Raw genomic sequence first — 26,205 nt, 5'->3', positions numbered from 1 at the left:
CTTTTCTGTTGTATTTGGCCCTTCTCTTTTCAAGTATGCCAAAAATCATCCTGGTTTTGTAATATGTGGTTTGTGCCCAATTAATTTACCCAATATTTCATAGCTGCCTTCTTTTGAATGACGATTCATTGAGGGAGAGAATTACTTTCCTTTTGAATATGAATCGATGTGCAACTCCAACTATCATTTGAAAGGTCAACATCAATTCGTGGTAATATAAGGATGGATAACAATTGTCGTGTTTGTGATATTTGAATTCAGGATTACTTTGAACGAAGTGGAGACTGTTATTAGACCAAATGCCATTGACATAGGATATAATAGCAATATTAGGCCAATATACTTCACTATAGAGGCAATATTAGAGCAATATAAGGACAATACGATAGCAATATTATTACAATATACTTCCTATAGGGTGGCAATATACATACACTATGTATACAATACAAAGGCAATATTAAGCAATATACATACAATATAACAGCAATATTAAGTGAATCTACATACAATACACACACATCCATTACAAACTACATTTGACACATGCAAAACAAATCGCCTCCGAACCTTAACAATCCTATTCCGCGAAGGAAAAACGAAGGCAACAAAAGATCCATGTACTCGGGTGAGATGAATCAAGCAGCACTCACCCTTACTACAGGTCCATCAGAAGATCCATGTCTTTGTGCTTTCTCCTCGTTGCATGCACGAGGCTATGATGAGCCATTCCCTCAGCACTCATATTCAGCACTGCCAGACACCAGCTACATCAATTTCACTCCAATTGTAGTCTGGTGAGATGACCGAAGCATAATCTCGGAACATTTCGAAGCCGTTGTTGAAACATTCAACCATTTCATGGTTATATTCTTCAGATTTTGTGAATTTTTCGACTGCATATTTCTTTCTCTCTTCTAATTTCAACTTCAAGGACTCTAACTCTTTGCTCTGACTGTTTGCTTTTAGAGTTTGCTTCACTTCTCCAGCATATGCTTTGTTCAACTTGTTGGCCAAGTTTCCCATAACTTGGCCATGAATATCACATTTAGTCTCCCACCAATCTGTTGTCTTAGACAAATATTGGAGGTCGTGCTTGACGGCAGAGATTTTGTCAAGCGGATCATTGCTCTTAGCCTCACTTCCAGATGAAGTGGGATCATGATTAGGAGTCAGAGGTGGAGATGGGAATGGCACATGCCATGGCTGGTCCCCCGGGTAACTGCCATGCTCGTTTGGAGGGCATACATCCAACATCTTGAAGTATTGCTGGGGACAATTCACAGTTGCCGACTGAATGTTTGCCTTTGAGTAAGACTCATTACCTTTCTAGTTAAGAAGCTGCCTATGTTGCAATTATTTATAGGAAGGTTGAGTTATATGTAGGAATTGATATGAAGTATATTGGGTATTTAGTTGGTGCATTGAATGGATGGGATTGCAAACTACACCATTAACTCCTTGGCTGTAATTTACAGCATTAGAGCATTACATTAACAACAACAAAATGGGCTGACAAACGGAAAAAAGCAAACCTTAATGGAAAATTGGAAATTGTGGATTTGAACCCAAAATAGGACTATGTAACTAAGCATTTATTGCGAATTTCAGAAAAGAAAATTGGAAAATAGAAAAATAGCAAAATAGTAAATTAGCAAAAGTGCAAACTTGGAAAATGGGAAATAAGGAAACTTGGAAAATTGGAAAATTGGAAATAGAACAAAAGGAAAATTGGAAAATCGGAAATACGAAAAAATGGAAACTTGGAAATTTGGAAAATTGGAAATAGGAAAAAGGGAAAATTGGAAAGAGGAAACTAGGAAATAGGATAAAAGGACACTTGGAAAATTGGAAAAAGGAAAAAAGGACACTTGGAAAATTGGGTAATTGGAAAATAAAGACCCTTGGAAAATTGGAAATTGAACAAAAAGAAACTTGGAAAATAGGAAAATAGGAAAAAGGAAAAAAAAGGAAACTCTGAAAACGTGAAAATTGGAAAATTGGAAAATTCGAAATAGGAAATAGGAAAAAAGGACACTTGGAAAATAGGCAAATTCGCAAATTGGAAAATTGAAAATTGGATAATTGGAAAATTGGACTATTGGATAACTGGATAATTGAAAAATAGGAAATAAGGCAACTTGGAAAATAGCAAAATTGGAAATAGAACAAAAGGAAAGTCAGCAAATTGGAAAATTGGAAAATTGGAAATAGGAAAAAAAGGAAACTTAGAAAATAGGCCAATTGGAAAAAAGAAAATTGGAAAATTGGACAAAAACTGAAAATTGGATAAATGGAAATAGGAAACAGGGACACGTGGAAAATTGGAAAATTGGAAACTAATTGAAATTGTGGAAATGGGAAATAAAACCATTACCATATTGGATAATTTTAATTACTTTCTCAATTAGGCAAAGTAGGCATCTTTTTTTAATTACATAATGGGAAAATAGGAACATTGAAAAACTGGAAAACTGGAAATAGAACAAAAGGAAACTTGGGAAATTGCAAAATAGGAAAAAATAGACAAAAATAATGAAAAATTGGATGACACATGGAAAATAGGGAAATAGGAAAATATGAATAATGGAAAAATGGAAACGAATTGAGATTGCTGAAATGAGAAATAAGACAATAACCATATTGGTCAATTTGAATGAGTTGGTCAATTAGGCAAATAGGCAAATCCCTTATTTGAATTACATAATGGGAAAATTACCAAGTTCGGAACATCCAAAATAGAAATATATTACAAAAAGGCATATAGTCAACTGGGTAATAACTCCCGCCCAATACTATCCCGCCTAAGACTCCCGCCAATCCCTCCCGCCAATAACTCTCTCAGTTACACCAGGTCATTAAAGTCTGCCTATATTAATCAACCCATCTATTTGAAATGAAAACTTCCATCACATTAACTCCTGCTTGCAGCCATTACCTTCCCCACTGATTTCACTCACATCGCATTTAGACCCTTTTTTTTCCAATTAAGTCGTACACCAGCCTATAATAAATATCGAAGACCATGGACCATAACCTCACACCAAACCCAACGCTTTCAATTACTGAAGGAGGGAAGACTGAAACAGAAGCCAAGTCACCCAATTCACTCACTGCAGACTTGGTCCATGGCATGCAGCAATGTCGAGGCAATACCATGTTTTGAAAAAATCTCCATGCAAACATAGTTTCAAAAATTGTGTTGGGCCAAGCTAGATGGGGTGTCATAAAAAAGCACACAATTCGCTCTCGTTGTCATGCCCTCATGCATCTCCTACATATAAAGGCAATGAAAGGAAAAATTGAAAATGCCCCTGCCACTGCAATTATGGTATTCAAGGAATCAGAAGAAATGGCCAAGTTGAGCAACAAGAAGTGGAAAGCGGATTCGAACTATTTCGTAAGTTTGCAAAAATGGTGGATCCGGCAGGAAACTGGGCCAACATCACTGTGGCCGGGTCATGAATTTCACGGTCATGCCGCCGCACTTGAAGAGTATGCAACTTCGAATTTGTCAACAGCAGGGAAATGGAACTATGAGGTGGCCTCTTTTTGTATTATGTAACGATGGGGTGGCCTGTTGTTGTATTATGTAAGTTTGGAAATAGGATTTTATGGAATGATGATGCCTCTTTTTGTATTTGTGCGTATACATTTTATCGATGTCCAGTTCAGCGGCGATATAGCAGCAATAACTATGCAATAAACATGCGTATAATGGAAATATTATGTCAATAAGAGTCCAATAGACTGATGATAGGGTTACAATATGATCCTATTACAGTATGTACTGCATCAGAATGTTTTTAAAATTATTTGGTCCAAAAAAATACAAAATAAAATAAAAAAAAGTAATTACAACCTGGAAAAAGGATGAATTATACATCCCTTAAAAGAGATATGGCCTACATTACAGACCTTCAAAATGAACTCTATATATATAATGCATGTCTTGTAGCACCATCACATCCCCCCCTAATTTACAGAAACATGACACCCCAAAACCTCATGCTCCTTCCTCTTTCAACCCCTAATTTATCCATTGGATGCCCAATACTAGATGACTGCTTGGGGGGTGGGATACCTTGCAACTCCATAACAGAATTGGTAGGGGAGAGTGGTTTCGGGAAGACACAACTTTGTCTCCAACTTACGGTACAAGCTCAGCTCCCACCCTCACATGGCGGACTAGGGGGCTCCTCCGTCTACATATTCACAGAATTCAGCTTCTCATTTCGTCGATTGCAACAACTAGGCAACCTTTATCATGCATCATACCCCAACTTAATAAGATTGGAGCCATTGGAAGACATATATGTTCGTGGTGTTCATGATGCTGAACAACTCATCCATGTCCTTGGAGACATAGAAGCATTTATGGCCATTGATCACACCCGCCTACCAGTGAAACTCATTGTCATTGACTCCATTGCTGCATTGTTCCGATCACAGTATCAGACAACCCCGACAGATTTGAAACGGTGGTCTGAAATGTTCTTCAACATATCTGGGACATTGAAGGGTTTAGCAAATAAGTTTAGGTTGGCGGTGGTTGTCACCAACCAAGTGGTGAATTTTATTGAGCCACATGATGGAGTGAATGGGGTGAGGTTGGGAAACTTGGAGTCCCTGGACACATCAGGTAGACGGGTGAGTCCAGCTTTGGGACTGGCTTGGGCACATTGCATAAATTCAAGAGTGTTATTGACAAGACATGAGCAATCTATTGGGGTTAACATTCATAATGCTTCTTCAACAACTATATGTAGTCAAACACATAGGACATTTCACCTTGTATTTGCCCCACATCTGGCCTATGCATCGGCTAAATTTGTAATCATAAAAGAAGGTATAGTCGGAGTATCACGGTAACTGTGTAATAAAGGAATTCTAAGAACTTTAATGTTTTGGATCCATTTGGAATTACATTCCAGGCCCTTTAATTTTGCACTCAAATTATAATAGCAATCTAGAAGCAATACCAGTACAATAAAAGTACAATATAATAGCAATCTGGAAGCAATACAACATGTTGTAGCAATGCAACCTAAATTATGCAACTTTAAAAGAATTCCCATTCAACATAACACGAAACCCACCCCAAATAAAAGTAAAGTTTACATGACCTACCAAAGCAACATAAATCATATTGTCTAAGATACATTGCGCAATGGAATATTGTTTTTATAGGTGCTTTTATTGTGGCCTGCGGAACCACACCTTGAGCACTTTCTTCTAATGGTGCCCTCTCCTTGCGAGGGAATTCTTATCTTCTTTCGTCCGCTTGGCATGACCCTTGCAATGGGAGGCAACACAACTCGACTTCGAACATCTTCAGGAATATCCCACATTCTATGAGGCTGTATCGGGTAGATGCTCTCCGAATAAGCATCCATCCAGGTTTTTCGAGTGTAATACCGAGAAGCCTTTGAGTATACATTTACTTTCAAGAAGCGGCAAACTGCAACTACATGCTTGCAAGGTAGCTGCTCAAGTTGAAACTTTCTACAACTGCAACTGTTGTTCGTCAAATCTACGAGGCCGTCCACATCACCATCCAAAACATTAAACTGTGTATTATTTACTTTAACCACATTCACCCTTGCAGCATCCTCCAACCTGTTCCTCAACTTCTTCTCTCCAAAATTGGGGCACAATGTTGTTGTGCAATTCAAAGCCAACTCACGACGTTCGGTGAACCATTTCACAAGGAGATTAATAATTTCCCCTATCAAATGAACCATTGGCAGCATCCTTGCAAACCTAAGGATTGAGTTGATTGACTCCGCAATATTTGTTGTCATTACATTGTAGCAGCGTCCATCCATGTGAGCTTTAGACCACTTATGTAACCCTGCCTCTTCAAGATATTGAGCAATATGTTCCTTTTGCTTGATCTTGCGAAAATGACAATCAAATTCAGCAATGGAATAAGATTTCGCAGCCTGCTCAAAGTGCATAAGTATTGGATCACGCTTTTTCAACTTGCAAGTGCGTTTCATGTTCCCCTTCATATGATAAAAGCATATGCCATGTTGCGTAGTTGGAAAAACTTTGTTCCACACATTCTCTATGCTAACATTGCGATCAGAAATAATAACAAGATTAGGACACTCACCAATGGCTTCATGAAGTTTAGTGAAAAACCAAAGCCATGATGCATCCGTCTCCAAATCCCCGATCCCAAAAGCAAGAGGATATATATTTCGATTACCATGAATGCATTTTCTACAAACATAACACCCTTGTACTTGGATTTTAAATGAGTGGCATCCACAGCTATCACTGGGCGCATGGAAGAACAAAACCCTTTAATACATGCGCCAACCGCCATAAATAAATACACAAAGTGATTGTTCTCATCAGTTTGGATGTGTGTTTTTGTGCTGGGATTCATACGCTCCAGTTCATAGCAATAAGCTGGAAGAATATAATATGCCTCCTCCATTGATCCTCTAATGGACAATAGAGCTAACTCCCTTGCTTTCCAAGCTTTCGAATATTGGATTCTTAAACCAGAGTTGTGCTTCACATCTCTCATAATGTCACTTGGTGTGTATATTGTCCGAGAATCCTTAAACTTCCTTTTAAATGAAGTGGCTATAAGTGCTGCGGTTGCTTGACGATGGTTGTCACTTACGAACCTCAAATCACATTCATGGATAGTTGTACACCTCACAATCATGAAGCTGTATTCTCCAAATCTCGATGCTCGGACCCGCCATGGGCATGGACGTTGACAACAAACCACAAGCAATCTCTTAATGCAAGAGAATTGCACCTTAAATTCAAAGTGGCCTCTTACTGCCGTCAATTGTAACTCCGTCAACAATGCTTTCTTACTAGAGAAAATTTGCCCAACTGTAATTTTCGGATTCCAATCATTTCGCGAAAGCTATCCAAATATGCTTCTCAATCATCTACACCGGCTTCATTGTACCGGTTCTGTTCACCTATTTGATTCCAATAATGTTCACGAATGGGTTCAGATTCTCCTCCTAAATGCATTATTGGCAGTTGGGCAGATGTGTTCAAGCAGCCCAAAATAAGAGGGGCTGATTACACTGACACTTCATTTCTTTCAGTACCATTATCACCACCATGCATCTCCTCCACCTCGCTAAAATCAATCATATCCATAAAATCTATCCCTACTTCACCTCCTACGTCAGTGCCATTTGTATTATTCCAAGTTACTTCATTGCTTTCAACAATGGCAACTGAAGAACGACCCATCCGACTACTATCTGTCGTGATATGCATACTATCAACTACATCATTTGTCAGTCCTTTATCTTCTATACTCACGAGTAAGGGAGCAAGTTTTGAAGGTGTTACCTCAGAATTGTACTTCATAAAAAAATTGACATCATCATCATCCTCAATCTTTATGTGCTTCCACTCATTCGAGGCCACCAAAACTGAGAATTTTAAGCAAACATTGTCTTCCTTGCTGTTTGTATTTCCAATCTGATGCACACGGTCCAACAGTTCAACAAATTTGATGGTCTGTGGAACTATTAAGCCTTTTGAGTCACCCTCTTCGTATTTGCACATCTTTTTCGAGGTGACCCATTTTCCATTGTAGCACACGAGAATAACAATTGTCTCCATTTCTGACCATGACAAAACAACATTTCATAAACACAATATAACCACAACAACCATGCAATATATTAGCAATGTAACAGCAATATAACAACAATATAATGGCAATATAACAGCAACATAACAACAATACGACAGTAAAATAAGAGGAACACTGGTGTAACACATCAGAATCACACTATACAGATCTACTACATCAAATGGAAAATCCCAAGTTTCAAGATTCACATATCCAGACCAATCTAAAGCAATTAAAGCCCAAGTTTCAAGATTCACATATTCATAGATCAAATCCCAAGTTTCAAGATTCACAGATCAAATATTCTAAATCCCAAGTTTCAAGATTCACAGATCAAATGGAAAATCCCAAGTTGCAATTGGTACAAACCCAGATGAATGAGCATGGATATTCAACAAAACCTAACCCAAAGCAATTAAAGCCAAAACAAATTTAACACAAACCCAAACAATCAAAATGTAACCCATTTCACATAATCCCACTGATATTAAGAAAATAACCATCAACACTACCTTTTCGAGGTCGGCAATCCACTAGAGCTTCAAGGTTGCAAGCAGCTATTCAGAAGACATACCTAAAGGGAGGGGTTCGCGATTCCAAACAGAGAGCAAGAGACCGAATATGAGGAGAAAGAGACATAACGAAGCTAGAGAGAGAAAGAGCTACGCTATGAGAAAGAGAACAAAGACAGAGACAGAGAGTTGTGCTAGAGAGAGAGAGAGAGCCAAGAGAGACACAGAGAGCTGCGATAGACATATACCAAAGAGAAAGAGAGTTGTGCTAGAGAGAGAGAGAGAGGGAGCTGAGTGAGCTAAGAGAGAACAAAATTTCTGAACTTGTGAAAAATCAGCAATAAGTGGACAATAATTTTATATTTATTGGTGATAGTTGTAAAAAAATTGGTATTTTTAGTTAAAATTATGAAATGGGTGGCATTTTAGGCTATTCCCCAAAAAGAAAAAATAGCAAGCACGCTCATTCCACCTTGAGTGAATTGAACAGCAGCTTACACTACTACATTTTATACTTTGCGCGACGAAGAGAATTTTGTCGCGCAAAATACATTGTAGTCACACAAATTTCAATACGAAACTTCGTCGCGAGAATCCGATGCACAAAGATTGTGAAGAAAGACTTTGCGTGGCGAAGTTTTTCATTAGTCACGCAGCGACTTTGAGCGACGAAAAATATTGGTCGCAAAGCGACTTTGTGTGACGAAGTATTGGTCGCATAAAGTAACTTTGCGCGACAAAATATTTGTCGCTCAAAGTGACTTTGCGCGACGAAAAATATTAGTCACGCAAATTTTTGCGCGATGAAAAAATTTTAAAAAAATTTCCCACGTCCCATTTTTGGTACCCGCCCAAATTTTTAGAGTTTTGCGCGACGGATACTAATGTCGCACAAATATTTGCACGACGAAATATTTTGGTTTTTGACTTTTTGTTTTATTATTTCTTTAATATTAATTTAATTATATTAATTATTTCAAATTTTTACTTTTTAAATTTAATTTAATTGTATGATTTTTTTCGTTACTTTAATTTAAATTGATATTAATTTAATTATATTAATTTTTTCAAATTTTTGCTTTTAAATTTAATTTAATTGTTTGATATTTTTTAATTACTTTAATTTAAATTGACATATTCAAAATAAAATTACATATGAAAAATAGTGATCAAATTATCCAATAAATATATATAATATTCAAAATGTACACATAAATTAACAAATTACAATAATAAAATCCTAACCAAAAAAAAAAAGGGATAATCTCCCCTAAAATTGTTATACCACAAATCCAACCCAAACTCCAATCCCTCCCCTTTACTCAACCCCAAACCCCACATAAACTCAAAACTAACTCCAAAAACACATATTAATGAAAAAAAATTTAAAATTTGGAGAGAATATACTTTTGGCAAGATTGAGAGTGAGGGAGAATGAGAGAATTAGAGAAGATAGTGATAGAGAGATCAGAGAGTGAGTGAGAGTGAGAGATAATGAAAAGTGAGATGAGAGAGTGAGTGAAAGTGAGAGATAGTGAAGAGAGGGATGATGAGAGATTAAGTGAGAGGAGTGAGTGTGAGAGAAATGGTGGGATTTGGGGAGAGGGAAAGAGAGAGGAGAGGTAAGACATTGAGAAAATGGTGGAGGAGTTATTTCATTTTAAAACTGTACGCTTTGCAATGAAAATATTGGAGTATTGGTCGTGCAAAGTTTTGCAGGACGAAAAATATATTGGTCGCAAAGTCAAAAAAAAAAAAAAAATTCGCGTCCATTTTGGTACTACTAAATTTTGAAATTTTTGTGACGAAAAATATTGAGTATTAGTCGCACAAAGTTTTGCGAGACAAAAATATATTGGCGCACAAAGTAAAAAAATAAAAAATTCCGTGTCCCATTTTGGCACCCTTAAATTTTGAAATTTTAGCGACGAAAAATACGATTCGCGCAAAGTCTAAAAATTATATAAAAAATTCCCGCGTCCCATTTTTGGTACCGCCCAAATTTTTGCAACGAAAAATATATATTGGTCACGCAAAGTCTAAAAAAATTTTTTAATTCCGCGTCCCATTTTTTGTACCAAATTTTTAGAGTTTTGCGTGACGAACTGTTGGTCGCGCAAACTTTTGAGAGACGTAAAATTGGTTCGTAGCACAATATTTATAAAAATAATTGCTATGAATAATAAAAAATAAAATTATTTTATTTTACGATTTAAAATATAAATAAGGTTAAACCTACTTAATAAATGTATATACTATTCAATTTCTTAATTGTTATACATACAAAATAAATAAATTTAAAGTTACTTAATAAGTAAATAAATATATATATATACACACACCATTCAACGATCCAACCGTCAGACTTATTTTTATATATTTCAAGATCGTATACCCCAAAAATCGCAAAAAACAAACATCCAGAGACCTTGTATCGAGACAAAAAATTTCAACGGTTATAAATGAAAAATCACGATTTAACGGGTATTTTAACTCTGATTTTGATGATTTTTTACAGCTACACTCTTTGACCCTATATGAATATAATGAACTAATTCGATCGTCAATTTAAAATATTTACACTAGTGGATACCACAAAATCTTATGTTATATTTAACAAAAGTATAAATAAACTCTTAATTGTTCGTGAAAACGAAACTAGTTTCAACGATCCAACCGTCAAACTTGTTTGTTTATACTTTGAGATCATATACGCCAAAAATCGGAAAAAATAAACATTCAAAGATCAAGTAACGGGACAAAACTTTTCGACGGTTATAAATGAAAATCATGATTTAAAGGTTATTTTAACTCCGATTTTGATGATTTTTTACAGCTAGACTCCTTTACCCTATATGAATACAATAAACTAATTTGATCGTCAATTTAAAATATATATTTTCTTGCAAAAACCCAATCCAAACTACAATAATATATTTTTCGAACAAAAAATCCGATCCGATCTAAAATAATAAATTTAAAGCTACTTAATAAAAATATATACCGTTTAATTTCTAAGTGTTATGCATACAAAATAAAAAACAAAAATAAATTGGTTTAGGCGATGAAATGTTTGGATTACGCCATGCAAAGATTTGAAAAAAGAAATTTTTTATTTTATTTATTTTTTTAAGGACTTTGCGCAACGAAATTTATTTTTACGTCGCGCAAAGTGACTTTGTGCGACGAAAAACAATTCGTCGCACAAAGTGTGGACGCATAAGACTTTGCGCAACGATGTATTGCCGTCACGCAAAACTTTGTCGTGCAAAGTGACTTTGCGCGACGAAAAACAATTCGTCACGCAAAATTTTGTCTCGCAAGGTTTTGAGCAACGATGTTTTGAGTTTCGTCGCGCAAAGTGACTTTGAGCGACGAATAATTTTTCTTGCGCAAAATTTGGTCGCGCAAGGGTGATTTTTTACTAGTGTTAAATGAACGTAGGAGAATTCAAGTCCTTTTTTGCCCAAACTACTAGGAGAATTCTCCACTGCCACTCATCAAAATCCATGTTAATCATTACATCTTTTGATTAAACATCTTATTCAGATTTAGCTATGCTCTTTAGAGAAATTCAACCCATTACTAAAAGCATATTTACATGCAATGCAATTTCCATCATTCGGGAAGAATAAACTCATTCCAGTCATGAGTGATGCTAATCTATAAAACTACAAAAAAAAAGTAGCAACAGTCACCATTTTGTCACTAATTTTGGTGATTGTTGTGGGGTTACTAAAGGTTTTAGTAACATTTTTGACTTTTTGGTGACTAAAAAGGCTTTGATCACCTTTTGCTTTTTTTAGTAACTAAAGCCTTTAGTAACCCCCACAACAGTCACAAAAATTAGTGACAAAATGGTAACTATTGCCACTTTTTTTTGTATTAAAGGGATGCCTGTTCAATCTAGTGTGCAAACTGTAAGGTGAGATTTGAACTTTCAATCTTTCAACTTAATTTTCAGTCAAAGATCTGCAAGTTAACAAATCTTATCTTCTCTCAGGGAAAGCAAAATAAAATGGCATAAATGCCAGTATAACTCTTAGGGCTAGTTTGGCATTGCTGTGCTTTTAAAAAATTGCTTCTGTGCAAGAATAATCAGTTGTGGAAAAAATCAGTTAGGCGTTTGGTAAACTATATTTGAAAAAGTGCTGTGAGTAATCAAAGTGTTTGGTAAATTTTTATCAAAATTGATTTTAGTATGTACAATGACAAAAAAGGACATGCATCATGATGAAATTATTTGTTGTTTTCTTATTTCTTTTTCTTTTAAAAAAAAAAAAACTTTAAGCTACATTTTTTTTTCTTTTTTTAATTTACACTTTTCTTGAGTCAGAACATTTTCGTCTCTTTGTATCTTTTTTTCCCCCAGATCTCTGCATCTCTTTCAGCTGCCTCTTTTTCATCTTCTTCTTCTCCTTCCTCCTGTCACCTGCTTCTTCTCCTTTCTCTCTGCAATTTTTCTCTTCTACTCCTTCTCCTTGTTCTATTTTTCTCCCTCTCCCAGAGAAGTCGTCCTCCTTGCACACGTCATCGCCTGCCTACACCCAAGCCGTGGAGTCTTCGCTATCATCGCTGTCATCATCGCTGTCATCGTAAATCGCTGCCATCGCTGCTTGTCTGTCATCGTCTACAGCCCATGGTCGGACGTTGTGGTTGTGGTTGGAGCTTGGGTGGGGTTTGTTGCAGAAAATGAATAGAAAAAGGGATGTGAGTTAGAACGAATAGAAAGAGGGATGGTTGTGAATGAACAGAATGAAGAAGAAAATGGGAGTCTGCAGAATGGAGAAGAATAGGAGTTTGCTGTGTCGCTCGATTTGTATTGGAGGGACAAGGACTGTCTATTTGAAAAATAAGTGAGGGCATTATGGGAAAGTAAAACATTCATTAAACCACCGGTTAAATTTTTTTTAAAGCAGCTTTTAAAAGCTGGGTTATACCTGCTTTGGAAAAACAGCGGTCATTGACCACAATTTTTTTTAAAAGCTGATTTCTGAGGTTTACCAAACACCATGGTTTGGCAAAAATTTTTATTAAAGCAGCTTTTTAAAAAATTTAAGCACTACCAAACGCTACCTTATAATTATGAGCATAATTACTAATCATAATGCATTATTTTTAGCAGGAAACTAAAAGGAAAAAACCACTCAAAGGAAAACAACTGATTCAACCTCAGATACAAATGCAAAAATTAGGACTATACTGAACAAACATGGAGCAATTTTTTATCACCCTAGCCCAGGGAGGGTAAAACAGTAACTTCCGTGGCTTTAACAACCCCTACAGCAGCAAAGTTCTAGAAGATGGCACCTTGATAGCCAAGTACTGTGCTACAGAAAACTAGTTTGTACCTCGCTATTAGCAAACCATCTCTTAGGAAAAGAGAGATGGGATCGTCCTATATGACCTATTTAATCTAAAATAAAATAAAAAATGGTAACCAAAAATAATAAAGACAAGATTAAAATAAATAAATTGAAATTCCACATTATGCTACAAAAGCAATATTGCCATCGAAAGGTGTTCAAATCTATACACACAAACACAAATGGTGCTCTTTTTATGAATAGATAACCAAATATAAAATTTAGAGAAGAAAATTTTAAACCTATGAAATACTCATAAAGTACGAAATTTATGGTTGTTTACTTCTTAAGCAAATGGAAAATAAAAATTGTGTGCCCTACGTTCTCTTCTTTATTCTTTCCAAAAGCCCTCATGTTTCTATAACTAAACAGAGACCCAGCTTATTATAATCAAGGTAAATTTGTACTTCAAATTCCCTTTAGTCCCAATTCTTAAGAATTTTTTTTTTTTTTAATTATGATTTGCACTCCCATTATTTTTATTCTGATTCTAGCTTTATATGCATTTTTAACAGTAGATATAATTAAATTGTATCTCGTTTAATACAATTGTACCCTGACCTCATTATCAAATTTAAGAAGCATGGAAAATTTCTTCAAATCAAACCGTAAAAAATTACAAATGCAGATAATGAACCTCTACTTGCGAAAAACTGAGTTTGAGAGAGACCTTGACAGATTCATCATTTGAATACGCCTCTACCACATCACATAACTTCCCAGTGATATAGGACGCAGAATATTCCCCAAAAGAAAAGAACAAGAATATTCTTTCAAAGATATTTCTACATAAAGAAAAGAACTGAGAGGACAGAATGTACCTGAAGAAATACAGATGGGAGCTTTGGCTCACCAATTATACGCAAATATGACTCCACCTGCACATATAGAAGTTTAATTCTTTAACATGCAAAAACAGGGAAAGCAACGAAATTGTTTAAGACATAGTGCTGAAGCAAGCAATGCACAAAATGTTGTAAACATACTACTATAAAAAGGCGAATGTAGCCCTATGCTGAATTTATTAGGGACTGTTGAACTCAATGGCAAAAAGAATGAAAAGCATTAGCAATTTTGCAACATCAAAATGTTTTTCGTCACAAACCACAAACAGAGAAGTAATAAACAATGCTTCTATTCCCAATGAGGTAAACCAAAACCCTAGGAAAAATCCACCTCTGAGGACAAGTGACACCTGTAAGTTATGTGTCAAATTCTTTGACGTGGCAACTCATCCTCCTAACATGATATGTCCATGATTTTACCATCAATTGTTGATGGTCTAAGTTAATGGATGTTGATAAAAAGTTCAACAGGAACCTTCGAAATCGCACAAAAATTTAGGGGGCATGCTATAACATTTTTAACCATATAATAACTGAAATAGCAACTTTTTAATGACATTGAATAAAACAGTTACAAACATAAGGTGCGAAATTAAGGTTACATACAGCAGATGATCTCAACTGACGATCTGCAAAATCATCATCCTCTCCAAATCCCTCAGCAATCAACTTCATCAAGTTACCTTGACATTTACCAAATCTCCCGCATGTTCAAACACTTTATTCAATGTCAGGCATAGATGACATTGGCTGTTTAATAAGCAATAACAAAATACTCCATCTACATGTATTACTCTTACCTAGATAAACCATTGATTACTTGGTGCAAATTGCTCTGCATGCTCCACACATCGAAAAGCTATATATGTTTTGTAATTGTTATCATTAATGCTAATCATGTAATCAATCATACCATCCACAATCACTTCCACATTGGAGGACTTGGTAATCTTGTACAATAGTTCAAATGTTTTTCGCTTCAGAGTATCAACTGGGTCCTGCATCATGCACACCAAACTTCATCTAAATTAAAAGTTTAAAGCTTGATTTGAAACCAATCCATCAAACACAACAGAATTCTCTCACCTCTAAGCAATCAAAGACGGCTACTTGGTGTTGCTCTGCTATCTTTGGACTAATCTTTATTAGTCGCCCAAGGGCATCGATGCCCATATATTTCAAATTATGCCTCACTCTGTCCACCAAATATACAACAAGGAATTGGTGTTCAACTCTCCCAATAATCTACATGCAAACTATAATTTGCAGAAAATTACACTGAAAAATACAAAAGGGTCTTCTCATTCAATCCGCAAGTTATCAACTGATGGCAGACGAGTGTCTTCATCGGGATCATCATCTAGTAGAGAAGGCTCAAAAAACTGAAGATTCTCAGCATTGATGATCGAGTACATATGCATGTATAGTGGTAATTCAAGTTGAAAGGCATTATCACCAATTTGTTTGATGATCATTAATGGTCCATAACGAATAGACTTCAGTTTCTTGCATTCACCGGTCAGTTGCTCCTTTCCAAGGTGTAACCATACTAGGTCACCTTTTTTGAAGTTACATGGCACACGATGCTTATCATGTCGAGCTTTATATCATTGCTGAGAATGTTTTAATTGTGCCTCCACTTCAATATGAATCTTTCTGACTCGTTCGAGAAATTTATGTGCTCAAATATGTTCTTCTTTCCCACTTAATGGCTGGTCACTCATAGTGAATGCTAAATTAAAAGGACTCTGGGGTAAATAACCCAAACAAACCTCATATGGAAATTTGAGTGTGGAGCCATGAATTGCTCGGTTAAAAGAAAACTGTAAGTGAGACTTTCATCCCAAGTCTTTGGATGCTTGGAATTGTAACCCCTCAACAAATGTACCATAGTCCGGTTTACGACCTCCATTTGCCCATCTGTCTAAGGATGAAATGTAGTATTTCTTTTCAATCTAGTATCCATCATTCCCCATAACGACCTCCAGAAATGGCCTAAGAATTGACTGTCTCTATCAGAAATAATCGATGTAGGTAAGCCAAAATGCTTCCAAACATGTTGGAAAAATAACTTAGCAGCTCTTTCTTTAGTAACGGTCTTCTTGCATGGAATGAAAATCACGATCTTACTGAAATGATCTACCACCCCAAACAAGTAGTCATTTTCAGACTTGGTTTTAGGCAATCCACCTACGAAATTCATCGAGATACTCTCCCAAGGTCGGCTAGGTACTGGCAATGGAAGATATAGTCCTAACTTTTTGTTGGAAGGCTTCGATGTGTTGCATAGAACACAACCTCAAATGTATCGTGAAACATCGAGATGCATCTTTGACCAATACACATAGCGACGAAGATTCAATAAAGTTTTCTCAACTCCAAAATGCCCTACCACTTTGGAAGTATGAGCCTCACGAATCCACTGCAATCTGTCGCCATCTTCTGGAATGCATAATTGTGTTCCCTTGTCATTAGTCCATCCTTTAATTGGAACTCACTCGTCTTTCCTTATTGTAGCTTAGCATAGGCTGAGTTGACATCAACATCTATGTCGTACCCTTTGGCATATTCAGAAGGAACAATGGGTTGGATTTGCATAGCCACCAGTAATGCAGAACTAACTGGTGTAGGTGGTCTAGATAACATATCTGCCAACTTATTAGTTGCTCCCCTCTTGTACTTGATTACAATATTGAATTGTTGTAGGTAAGACATCCATTTCATATGGTGAGCTTGCTATAACTTAGACTATATAGTTAAAAACTGAAGAGGTTTATGATCTGAGTGAACTATGACTTCTTTCCCAACAAGTAAGCTCTCCAATGCTTCACTGCGTACAACTCCATGTCATAAGTCGAATAGTTCAATACCAGTCCACTAAACATCTCAGAATGGTATGCAACTGGTTTCCTATCCAGAAATAATACAGCTCCCATGGAATAGTTCGATGCATCTGCTTCCACTTCGAATGGTCTCTGCAAATTCGGTAATGCTAATACTAAGGCCTCTGTAATCTTCCGCACTACTACAAAAAGTGAAAAAGATGACGAGAAAAAAACGACGATTCAATAGAAAACCGTCGTTATGTTTGAAAAGATGATGGTTTTATAAAACCGCCGTGTATTATTAACTTAAACAACCAAAAAATGAAGATTATAAAGAGTGTTCCGAAAAAACGACACACCTAATTTAAAAACCGACGTCTTATTGAAATTGAAAAAGGTTTTCCTCATAGTAACTTTGAGCCAAAAAACAACGGCAGAAGGTATGAATCTACCGACGTATAAAGTAAAGACGACGGTGTAAATAAATAGCCGCCGTTTTTACTCCGTAAGAAACACGACTAAGCTTTCGTATCCGGCGTTGTATAATTTCAAAAGAATCCACGGCGGTAAATTACAAAAAAACCGCCGTATTAAATAAATGTACAACGACAGTAAAGATAAATTTATCGACTTATTTCTTGTAGCATACTACGACAGTATCTTTAACTCTAACCACGTTGGTTTGTTCAATTAATGTCGTATAATAAAATTTACCACGTCGTGAAGTTAAATTTACGGTCGTATTTATTCACTTTATACGTCAACCCTGACATATAAACCGTCATCTTAATAATATTATTTTTTTACTATTTTTTTGATATCCTACGATGGTAGACCAACTTAATGACAAAAATTGAGAATAACCACTACGGTTTATTAGAAAATCGCTGACAGAATCAGATTTTTCTGAGATCCCAAGAGATACGTCGTAAAGTTAAAATTATCATCGTATTTATTGACTTTATACGTCTCACGTTATATCTAAACTGTCGTCTTAATAGTATTTTTTTTTCAATTTATTTATATTATTTTGGTTTCCTACGTCGGTAGATCATATTAATGACAAGAATTGAGAATAACCACAATGGTTTATACAGAAAACCGCCGACAGAATCAGATTTTTCTGAGATCCAAAGAGTTACGAAATCTTACCAGATGGAACTCTGTTCCTCATCATAATCATACTACAGAAAGACAATATTTTAGACGTTGAGGATGTGTGTGTTTTTGTGTCTTTCAGATAAACAAACGCACACACACATCAACATCCAGAAATTTGCCTCTAAGATTTGACGAAGGCAGACATAGATTTGCATTCAGATAGAAATTTTTTTGGAAGTTGATGATGTGTGTGTGTTTGTGTCCTCCAGATACACAAACGCACACACACATCAACATCCAAATAATTGCCTCTAAAATTTGACGACGGCAGAAATAGATTTGCATTCAGGAGAGACAATTTTTTGGAAGTTGATGATGTGTGTGTGTTGGTGTCCTCTAGATACACAAATACACACACACACGTCAACATCCAAACAATCATCTTCTAAGAGGTGAGATAGAGAAGTTGGAACCCTAATTGAAAATTGAAAATGAAAGAACTCGTGAAAAAAAACCTCAATTTATAAATAAAAAAAAGCATATACATGTCGGTTATATTACACCTAACGACGTTTAACAGAGTAATCTACGTCAGTTCTTGAAACATGGAAGATGTATTAAATACCAAACAACTCGGTTATTAAACTAAAGGCAACGAGGAGTAGACAAACAACATCGGTTACCTATAAAAAAGCGACGTGGTAACTTATTATAATACTTCTTTAAAAGTAAAATTTTGACGTGTAGTACCCAACTAACCACATCGTTTTCGGAATACAAAAAGTCAAAAGGCTTTTTTTACTAATCATGTTGGTTGATGTTATTTTAATGTCGTGGTAAGTACATACTAGGGCGGTTTTTATGATTACTGTCGTTGTCGTTATCTTTGAGACACTATATAAACTTTTTGGTCACCTGACCTAAACTTTTACGTTCTCTCTAAAATTTTCAGTTTTCTCTTAGTTTCCCTCTCATTTTTGAAAAGCTGCGTTTCTGATTCTCAGTTCCCTCTCTTTTACGCTCTTCCTCGTCTTCGTCTCCAAAAATTCATTCCTAAGAAAACTTTCTTTGCAAGCCAAAGGTATTTTCTCACTCCGTTTTCTTTTTCTTCACTTTCCCTTTCAGTTGAAGTTTTTTTTTTTTAAAGAACGAGTTGCATTGATGTTTGAAACAAGACTAGGGCAAGAAAAAGCGAAATCTTTCACTGTTCCCACTCACAATTCATGTGAGGACGACGGGTTTTTATCAAATTTGACGTTTTTGTTGATACACCACGACGCTAATTAAATTTGTGCTATTTTAATAGCACGATTGTTCATAATAATCGACGTGGCGTTTCAATAAATACGTCGTTTGAAAGAGAAAACTGCGTCGATTTGAAGCGAACGTGGGAGAGAAAAAACTGGGTGGTTTTTTTATTTATGAACTTATAATACGACAACGGTTGTATTTAATTACCGTCGTCTTAAGTTAATGACCACGTCGTATTAGCACATCTACGTTTCTATAGATTAGCACGACGATTCTACTTGTTTGTTGTTGTCTGAACTTTCATTTTACCACTGTATTTTACCTGACTATCGTTGTTTTTCTTGTAGTTTGTACTTCTCTCTAAACATGGTTTCGAAATCTCAAAATAAGGAGGCTCAAGCTGCAAAAGGTCAAGGCAAGGACATTGCAGTTTCAAAGGCACAAATGGCTAAATCCAAATATTTCCCAAGCAATCCCCCAAAGAATATGAGATTTACTTCATCCTCCGAGAAAGACCCAAGCTCTGCAACATTTGATGAAGTGACGAAATCGACTCGTGGTATCAACACAATGAGCCGTGTTGTGAAGAGGAAAATCCAGAAGATTAAGCTTGTGGTTGAGTACAATAAAAGTGGCAGACCACATGGCAAAGCTGCTATTGAGATGCAGAGTTACATTGGTGTTTTGGCACACACCATAGTCCCTCTTGTGGACAAGAAATGGACTCAATTGCCCAAGGACCTGAAAGAGTAGATTTGGGAAGCTGTTCAAATGGCTTATGTTGTTGGGGAATGGGGCAAGAAGATGGTGCAGTCGTTTGCGGCCAAAAAATGAAAGGATTTTAAATCTATCTTAACTAGGCAGTTTATCCTTCCATTCACAAATGAGAAGGAGAAGTTAAAAGAGCCCCCTCAGCTTTATAACTTCATAGAGAAATCGCAATGAGATGCCTTTGTAGCTTCAAGGTTATCCCCAGATTTTGAGGCTGTGCATTTTGAGCAGTCACAGAGAAGGGAGAAATGCGAGTACAACCATAAGTTGTCTCGAAAAGGGTACGTTGGTTTGAAGGATGAATTGGCAGAAACCATGCCGGTGAAGAAATCGATCAATCTCTTCTATAGAAAAAGGCAAGAGAAGATAAACAGGATAACATCCTTGATCCAAAGGTTGCAGAGAAGGCAAAATTAATCGTAAGTCTCACTAACTCTGTTCTAAACTTGTAAAACAGAGGTTTTATTTTTATTCAGACGTCGATCTTTTTAGTAACCGTCGTTAGACATGAAACCCCACGACGGTTTTTATTTACCACCTTTAAAAAAATATATAACGTCTGTATAGAATTACAACAACGGTTTTGTGTTTATGTGTTAGGTTTTTAAATTAAATTTTGAACCTTCTTCATATTCACACGCACACACACACTCTCTCTCCCTCTCTATTTCTCTGCAATTGGTTTGTACACTATATCTAGATCAATGAATATTTTGGTTAAGTTTTTTTTATCTCTAATGTCAAATAAACGACGGTTTTTTTAATGGACCGACGTGTTAACGTATACAACACGACTGTAGTTTTGGGCCGACGTATTAAATTCTTTTTTGTGGCTATTTTTTAAATAAACCATCATCTTAATCACTTTACCACGTTGGTTAATATTTTTATTAATGTATTTATTTAATCAGTTTTACTATATGTTCAGTCACTAACATTCTCTCTCTCTCTCTCTCTCTCACTCTTAGGATGATTTGAAAACAAGTCTCTGAGGGCACTCTGACTGTCTCTGGCAACAACGATGTTTTGACCTTGGTTTGGGAACCCCTGAGCATGGTGGGAGAGTCAGAGGTGTTGGAGCTGGGGTTTCCCCAACTCAATTCTTCAATTTGCCGAGACAGTAGTAAAATTTGCTGACAAAATGAAGGAAAGTGTTATGGCAGCAATGAGAGAGGAAACCAAAAAGATGGAGGCCAAGGCAAAGGAAAGTGTTATGGAGGCAGTCAGAGCAGAGAGGGAAATTATGTTGAATCAATTCAGGCAACTAATTCCTAACTTTGATCCCAACTTGCTCAGTAAAATTCCAACTACACCAACTACACCAATTACTCCAATTCCTCCAATTCCTCAAGAGCAAAGCCCAAAAAATCCAATGTCTGACAAAGCAAGCTGCTCTAATGTGAGAGCCAATGAATTGGATGAAGACAATCCCATGAATGATGCTGATGCTGATGCTCCTGAAAACCGTCAAGATCAAATGGTAAAAAATCTGACATCTGATTTTTTCTGATTTTAAATTTTAAATAGATGTTGGTTTTTATTTTACAACCCATCTTCTATTTTAACCTAGATGACGTTATAACATTTACACAACGACTGTTATGTATTTACCGTTGTCTATAACCTTTACCTCGTTAGTATGTTTTAGAAACCGTCGTTCATATTATATACCACGTCGGTTTTTTGATTTGTTGGAGTCCTTTATTTTACTTCATGTACAAACTTTATTTATTTCTTGTTACAAGATCTGTCAAAGCTTGACATGCTAGCTCGTCTATTAGTCCTATGCCAATATGTCGGGACCGAGTTGAAGCCTGCTAACGAGACCATTAGAATTCACATGCTAGAGGAAGTGTTTGGCACTGATCATGATACCTGGCTCTTGAGTGAAGACATTTTACAGTTTGCTCCATGGTTGAGATTGGATCCACAGTGATTGTAGTATACATGAGGTAATTCTAGAAATCCAATTTTTTTTTTTTTCATTTCCTTTCTTTTAAATTAAAATCTCATTTAATTGAATTTCATATATTCAATTAGGTACTTATTTGACTATTTAAAAATGGCAAATATGGTAAACCTTATTGGCCTTGTGGACTTTGGACAAGTCAGCTCTCAATCTGGAACGTTATCTCACCTTTCAAAACGTAGATGGGGATCAATTTTACTTGGTGCCTTATAATACAGGGTTAATCCCCTTCTATACTTGGTCCCTTGTAATATTTTTTTTGTAGTATATTTAATATATATGGATCATTTTATGTAGGGGTCATTGGGTGTTAATAATTGTGAGACCAACTGAGGAGATTGTCTATTACATGGATTCATTGCCAAACCGCTCTGTTGACGAGGACATGAGAAATATAGTGAATACGTAAGTATATTAACAAAAAAGTAAGATTTTTTATTTATGCATTTGAATGATACGATAGATTTTTCAAATACCGACGTTGTAGTGAAAATACAACGACGGTATATTATAACCGACGTTTGAAATCATTTACAACGTCAGTATTTTTTTGAAACCGTCGTCTTAATTGAAATACCACGTCATTTGTGTTTTTCATTTTAGGACGTTTTAATTCTTTCTGTTCAACTTTAAAATTTAAAAACAATTTTGGTTATACGCCGTTTTTCTTCGTCACCGACGTTATAATGATACATGACAACAGTTCTTATTTTCCACCGTTTGAACTAAAATACGACGTCATTTGTTTTAACAAACCGTCGTCTTCACTTATTTACCAAGACGGTTAATATTTTTTAATGCTGATTTTAGTTTTGTCATTAACACCTTTTGTTTTCTTGAAACAGTTCAATCAAAATGTATAACTCTCACACAGGCAAACAATCATCACGTAAATCACCCATATGGAAAAATCTACAAGGCACTCCTAGACAACCAACAAATGTAGAGTGTGGCTATTACGTGATGCGTTTCATGAGAAGAAGGTAAAATTTAAGATATAATTTCTTTGTTTTAATGCCACGACGTTTTCTTTTAAAACCGTCGTTTTATTATTTATAACACGTCGGTTTTTGTTCTTTATTTGCATTTTGACAAGAAAAAGGAACCAGTTGTATATACTCAAGAACTTATTAACGCAGTGAGGCTGGAATGGGCAGAATTCGTGAACAAGCAATTACATAACAATAAGTTATATAATTTATTTTTAAAATGTTTAGGTTTATTTTAATTTTTGATAATGTATATAAACATATTTTTGGTAATTAATTGAACATTCATCAAAAAAATCAAATGAAATATATTTTTGTTTCTAGTTTTTTTTTTTTGATAAGATATTTTTGTCGTAAAATGAAATAAAATGAAAATATATCATAAAAATTTAAATTAAATCCCAAAAACCAACGTCTCATTCTTATTTACACGTCTTGAAGAAGAGGGAAAGAAAACATCAACTGCATTTCTAAAAAACGTCATGTAAGGTTGATATACACAACGGCTAATATAAACATACAACGTTTGTTAGTACAACAGGAGGACGTGTTAAAAGAGTACAACACCGGTTACAAGGTAAAACATGACGTTGTATATCTAAACAACGTCGTCGTTAACATAATAATCGACGGTGTAAATTCTACTTACGTCGGTTATTAAGAAAAGGTTGACGTAGTAACATACTAACCACGTCGGGGAGTACATTACGACGTCTAATGTTTCTAGGACGACATTATGTGTTATGTACCGTTGTTGTAAACGGATGCAACGTTGGTTATGTACATTTGTCATTTAATTTTTGTATGACTTTTATATTTTATTCCTAATATTCATAATAATTTCAAAACAAATTCCATAAAATTACCAGACAACTACCATGCACTCATTGAAAGATTTTATCTCCCCTAAATGTTTAAAAATTTTAATTTTTTAAATATTTTTATTTGTATTTATTTACTAATATTCATAATATATTTTTAAAAAATCCAAAAAATAAACCGACAAATTCTATGCACTCATTGAGGCAATATCTCCCCACTACATGCCTGAAAATTTGAATTTTAGATTTCAAAATTAGAAGTGATAACAAAAGTCAAAAGGATTTAGAGGCAAAGCACAATAGTTGACAGGACCCGCCCCAGAATTTCCCCTGAACCCAAGGCGGATCCGTCTTGGTGCCGACATCACAATGATGCGGGCCCACTTACTAAAAATCCAAGACATCCTACCAAAATTTTGGCAGAGTCTCCCCTGTAAAATGTTCAAACCCAACAATATTCAACCTGCGTAATTTACATCATAATATATCCCAACTGCCAGCATGCTTTTAACATACAACAATCCAACATAAAATGGCCTCCGGCCTCAAGTAGCAACCTAACATGGGCGATAACAGAGCGTCTACAGAATTTGTTTACAACAAACAGGGGAGTAGAAAGAATTTATACAGACCTAACAACTGACGACAAGCTTGGAGCTCGTGACTTGCTCGAGCGCCAAAGCAACTACATGTCTGGGGGGCGCAAAACAGAAATATGTGAGTGGACAGAAATAAAGTTTCACTTTAAATCAACATAGTAACCCCACCATGTAAAAATAATGCTCTAGCATGCATTTTCACAATTCAGAAACCAAAAACTCAAAACACATTAACCCAAAGTCCAAAACAACTCCACAACTCAAATCCACCACTCATTCCCAAAAGATATGCAACGCTCATCAACCCGTAAATACCCATATATAAATATATATATAGCTAGAACTTTAATATAATATATACTCCTCTCCATACTAATGTACCGGGGAAACAATCCAGCAGGGATTGTTAGCTGGTACGCAGGATTCGAACACTAACCCGTCCGGGATGAGTAGTCCAACCGGGGGACGGAACTCCATAGCTCACACGCCGGCACGCCAACGACACGTGTATCTCACAAATCTCATATCAAGTCCTACGCGCGCGACAGTATCATCACCCCACCGCACTGCCAACGACGTGTGTGATGATACTCAAACAATATACATACTCTTCCCATACGCCGGCACTGCCAGCGACACGTATGGAAAGTGTCTCACACACCGCACTGCCAACGACATGTGTGAGACCCGCAATCTCATGGCCTTCCCACCCCACCGGCACTGCCAACGACGTGTGTGGGAAGCCTAGTAACTAGGGAATGGTACTCACCTACCATACTCATACATCTCACAACCATCCCCCAAATTCACATCTTTCCACAACCTCACCACAACAACCTCTCATACTCTATACATAGGCAATATAGATAGACATCCCGAAATCCATATCAACATATTCAAATATATATGTCTATACTCAAAATATATAGCCAAGATGTATAAGAATATTCAAATCCATCAACCAAATGCTTATTAAATCAAAATCACCATTTAAAATATATGCACAAAACTTTCATCAATAAAAACCATGCATATGCTTAAAACAAAGTCCACTCACAAATAATCCCACGCTGCCCGGCCCCGTGAGGGTCCTTTCGCCACGCGAGTGATCAACCAAGTACCTATTTCAAGATACAAATCCTTGATTAATAGCACGTACTTCCCAAACGGAAATTCACGAAAGGAAATACTTAAATCCCCAAGTTCCCGTGTACGTCCAAGGAATACCCTAAGGTCCGGTTATAGGTTTGGAATTCGCTTCCCGATCGTACGGTAATCACGATTCCCCAAACTTCAAATTATTGAATCGGAACATCCGGGGCTCCGATTCACGATCCGCGAATTCCTACAGGTTTCTAAGAGTACCTAAATTAACATACTTCAATTTGGAAACGATCCAACGGTCAGAACTTATCGAACCCGGATAACGCATAATATGCGAAATCCGTTCGATAGTCAAACGATATCCAAATTGAGATCCGCGAAATCCTACGCACTCGTGACATCCTAAGGATCTCATCAGGATGAAA

General features: G+C 36.1%; 4 pseudogenes; 1 reads left to right on the top strand and 3 right to left on the bottom strand.

Annotated features, from left to right (window-relative positions):
- LOC148916551 (AP-4 complex subunit epsilon-like) overlaps positions 1-26,205 on the bottom strand; it is a 103,091-nt pseudogene that overhangs the window by 59,106 nt on the left and 17,780 nt on the right.
- Positions 659-1,257, bottom strand: LOC148916553 (uncharacterized; annotated as a pseudogene).
- Positions 3,991-4,872, top strand: LOC103343712 (DNA repair protein XRCC3 homolog pseudogene; annotated as a pseudogene).
- On the bottom strand, positions 5,154-7,614 carry LOC148916552 (uncharacterized; annotated as a pseudogene).

This window comes from Prunus mume, linkage group LG5, assembly GCF_029339155.1.
Source record: "Prunus mume cultivar Tortuosa linkage group LG5, ASM2933915v1, whole genome shotgun sequence".
Classification (NCBI taxonomy): Eukaryota; Viridiplantae; Streptophyta; class Magnoliopsida; order Rosales; family Rosaceae; genus Prunus; species Prunus mume.
This window is presented reverse-complemented; position numbering and strand designations above follow the sequence as displayed.